The sequence below is a fragment of the Aulostomus chinensis genome, chromosome 1 (genome assembly GCF_037954235.1).
Source record: "Aulostomus chinensis isolate RoL2024-O1b breed Wild chromosome 1, RoL_Achi_v1.0, whole genome shotgun sequence".
Classification (NCBI taxonomy): Eukaryota; Metazoa; Chordata; class Actinopteri; order Syngnathiformes; family Aulostomidae; genus Aulostomus; species Aulostomus chinensis.
In genome coordinates, this window is record NC_141320.1 from 21,876,475 (window position 1) to 21,881,157 (window position 4,683).

Consider the following 4,683-nt stretch of genomic DNA (forward strand, 5'->3'; position numbering starts at 1 on the left):
TTTGAGGTTCGTAGCAACTCTCACTACATCACTGTCAGCATCATTTTTAGCATAGTAGCAACTCTCACTACATCACTGTAGCATAATTTCTTAGGTTTTTAGCAACTGTCATTACATCACTTTAGCATCATTTTGAAATATGTAGCAACTCTCATGACAGCACTGAAGCATCATTTTGAGATTAGTAGCAACTCTCACAACATCACTGTAGCATCATTTACAGGTTTCTAGCAACTCTCACTACATCACTGTAGCATCATTTTGAGGTTTTAAGCAGCTCACTACATCACTGGAGCATCATTTTTAGGTTTTTAGCAACCCTCATTACATCACTTTAGCATCATTTTTAGTTTAATAGCAACTCTCACGACATCACTATAAGCATCATTTTGAGGTTAGTCGCAACTCTCGCTACATTACTGTCAGCATCATTTTTAGATTTTTAGCAACTCTCACTCCATCACTGTATCATCATTTTGAGGTTTTAAGCAACTCACTACATCACTGGAGCATCATTTTGAGGTTTTTAGCAACTCACCACATCACTGGAGCATCATTTTGAGGTTTTTAGCAACTCTCACGACATCACTATAAGCATCATTTTGAGGTTAGTCGCAACTCTCACTACATCACTGTCAGCATCATTTCTTAGGTTTTTAGCAACTGTCATTACATCACTCTAAGCATCATTTTGAGGTTAGTAGCAACTGTAATTACATCATAGTCAGCATCATTTTGAGGTTCGTAGCAACTCTCACCACATTACTGTTGTATCATTTCTTAGGTCCGTAGCAACTCTCACTACATCACTGTAGCATCATTTTGAGATTTTAAGCAACTCTCACTCCATCACTGTAGCATCATTTTGAGGATAGTAGCAACTCTCACCACATCACTGTAGCATCATTTTGAGGTACGTAGCAACTCTCACTACATCACTGTCGCATCATTTTGAGATTAGTAGCAACTCTCACCACATCACTGTAGCATCATTTTGAGGTACGTAGCAACTCTCACTACATCACTGTCGCATCATTTTGAGATTAGTAGCAACTCTCACCACATCACTTTAGCATAATTTTGAGATTAGTAGCAACTCTCACCACATCACTGTAGCATCATTTCTTAGGTTTTTAGCAACTCTAACCACATCACTGTAGCCTTATTTTGAGATTTTTAGCAACTATCACTACATCAATGTAACATCATTTTGAGATTAGTAGCAACTCTCATTACATCACTTTAGCATCATTTTGAGGTTAGTCGCAACTCTCACTACATCACTGACAGCATCATTTTTAGGATCGTAGCAACTCTCATTACATCACTGTAGCATCATTTTGAGGTCTTTAGCAACTCTCACTACATCACTGACAGCATCATTTTTAGGATCGTAGCAACTCTCACCCCATCACTGTAGCATCATTTCTTAGTTGAGAAGAAACTCTCATTTCATCACTTTAGCATCATTTTGATCTTAGTCGCAAGTCTTACTGTATTATTGACAGCATCATTTTGAGTTTTGTAGCAACTCTCACTACATCACTGGAGCATCATTTTATCCTTGAGATTGGGGACCAATAATTTTATTGTCCATTTTGGGGACATGTACTGTACACACACACACAGATTTATGAAAGTCACTTTCAGGTGCCTGAAATTCCTTTGGGGACTAAAGTCTAGAAAAGTAATTTCAACATTTGTGTGTACTTTGTTTATTGATGATAAGATTTACACCGACCAAGTCAGCCATATTGGCACCACAATCCAATTGGCATGTCAATAAACATCACCCAATAAACCAGGTCTTCTGTCTCAATGTATGTCACTGAAACATACTGTATTGTATTGCCTCACACTTACAGCATACAAGGATGCATGGCGTGGGTGGAACTGCCTGAATCTCTTCTGCAATGGAAGTTTGGTCAACCGTGTGGAACATTCCTGCACGATCCCCTTTGAGTGGGAAAGTAGCATCAACACAGCACCACGTGGTCCACCAGCAGCTTGGACTTCTGCTCCTTGTCTTGTAGTTCCACTTGACTTCTCCAAGGGAAGAGACTGCAAATAGTCAAGAACTCTGGGAAATTTGGTGGCTGTGGCCTCCTCAAATTCCACATTGATGTGGACACCAGTTCAAAGTTTGAAGTGCAGTTATCAACTCTGCACTGAAGTTGTTTTGTTCAAGGATAAATGATTTCCATTGTCCAATGATTATTTTACATTCCAATCCTCTAAAGTGATGGACTGATATTGTAAATATGTAGAAATTCTCTATTGTTCAAAGTACAGATTCTGTGTTTATACATTGTTGTAGTTTTTATACTTGGAGAAATCAGAATCTAACAGGAAATCACTGTAGAAAGTTGGCTCAGTTTCATAAAGTAACAACTAAATAGCTTCAATTGACAGCGATTGACCTTAAACTTGGCTATTTTGATGGACTATGCTTGCTTTTCCACTGTCAAATGAACTTTTTAATGGGAAATTCCTGCTCATAGACTGGTTTGTTTCATAAATGAACCAGTAAGAGCCCTGAACTTAGAGAAGAACCTGAAAGGTCCTTGTTCTTCATGTGTTTTTACGTGATGGGCCTGTTTTCCTGCAATTGAATGCACATTTATCAACACTAAATGGACTGTAATTTAATGAGTCCGGCCTGTGAAACCTGCTGTGTATTTTTACAGTATTTACAGTATTTTTACAGTTGACCTGTCAATCACACACAGAGTCCCGCCCCCACACAGCTGAGAAACGCAGCTCTGAGCAGCTGCCCCAGTCACACAGAAGATAGACGCGTTTCCTGGTTGGCGAGTGCAGACACAACTTCTCTGAGTGCAGGATTCACTTCTCTCATTGCTGTTTGTTCACTGTTGAGGTTTTATTCCTCCACCAACCTGCTTCTGTCTGGAAAGAAACAAATAACTGGAGTGCTGCACATCAACAGACTTGGAGTTTGGACACGGACGAATGAAGTTTGGCTTTTTGTTTCTTCCATCAGATCAGAGCTGATAGGAAAAACAATCAGGTGGTTTTATTAAACCAGCAGTGAGCTGGACTTCAGCCCAGGTCCTCAGTCCCACTGTCAGTTCACTTCAACATGAACCAATAAAATCCAACCCTCACCTGGCCTGGAAATAAATAACAATTACATAACAATAACTCCTTTATTTCTCTCCTGTTCAGGTCCAGTTGGACTCACTCATCTCTATGTGGTAGGATTTCACTTCATGAGTTCAGAAGCATCTTCACATGAGACGCTGGTTCCTCACATTGATTGATCGTTGAATTCTGTCTTTGATCTCTGAATTCTGTGTTTGATGTCTGAATTCTATGTGTGATGTCGGAATTCTGTGTTTGATCTCTGGGTTCTGAGCATTGATCTCCTGCTTCAGTCTTTGATCTCTGACTGATTCTAAACTCATCAAAGGATCACATCAGCATCTTGCTCCAGACTCCAGATGGTGATTTTACCAAGTGCACCATAGTCCTTGTTGCTGTCTGCTGTTGGGTCACAGCAAAGTAAGGAAACAGCCTGACGGTCCTCAGGAGGAAATTCAACAACCTCCAAAGATGGAGGTGAATCTAGACCTGCTCATGTTGGCTGTCCTTGATGAACTTGGGCGGTACTCTGGTGCAGGGATGAGGTCATGGAGCTGATCTGGGAGCAGTCCTGATGTTAAATGATGGGATGAAGGACAGTGTGGAGGCAAAATGGACAAAATGTGTCAACATCAAATAAAATTGTAAACCTGTTTGAAGTCTTACTTTGTGTCTGATGGCCATTTTTAAAATCACTAATGATTTTTTGACTGAACGTCCTGGATCCTGTGGTGCCTGATGAGGAGACAACTTGAGTACAGAGTTGGAGAAGAGGGTTTTTGGAGGGGAGATGATTTTTGCAGTGCTACAAGTCAATAAAATGTCATCATGTTTCAAAATGTCCTCACTAAGATGGTTATTAATCCCTCATTCTCAGCTGCTACAGCCTTTAAAGAAACCCTTTGACTGGTGGATCTAACAAAGATCAGATGTTGTCTCCTCTAGAACATCAACAGCTTAACGTTGTGGGCAGGACTCCTACCTGAGCAGGGAGACCCCAATGGATTTCTAGTCCTGATAGGGAGAGGGAGCCTCCTGGGTCACGGAGAGGGGAACCTGATAGGGAGTGGGACGACCCGCCCATTGTGGGTGATTGACAGGGCAGGTTTGATCTATGTTTTCATTTTCAAAAGTAATTTTGAACATTTGTGGAAAGTTAGCCCACCTTGATCATGGAGAAGATGTCTTCTGATAGTTAATCGACTGTTGTCACATTTAAGGATCACTTTAGCTGACAAGATGAAGGCTACACAGGTCCAGCTGGAGATACCGGGGATTGAACCCAGGGCCTCACACATGCTCAGCATGCGCTCTACCACTGAGCTACATCCCCTCTGGTAGAGTCACTGTTTAACTGGTGAATGAATTTCCAGTTGATTTTAGGAAACCTAGAAGTTCCTCAGGTGCCATCAATCTTAAGTCACTCCTTCACTTTGTGTGTGGTTCAAAGTCAGTGGTTTCATCAGAGCTCAACAACAGAACAAGCTGAAGTCTTCTGGAGAACGAGGGCACCGATCCCACCACCTCTCACATGCTAAGCTAGCGCTCTACCATTGAGCTCCTTCCTCTGCTCAGCAACAT

At 41.2% G+C, this 4,683-nt stretch overlaps 1 non-coding gene across 1 annotated transcript; it reads right to left on the minus strand.

The window, feature by feature from the left end:
- Positions 1-4,363: 4,363 nt before the first annotated feature.
- trnaa-agc (transfer RNA alanine (anticodon AGC)) lies at positions 4,364-4,435 on the minus strand. The gene has a single exon. It is a non-coding gene; the product is annotated as a tRNA-Ala (tRNA).
- Between the last annotated feature and the right edge of the window lie 248 nt (positions 4,436-4,683).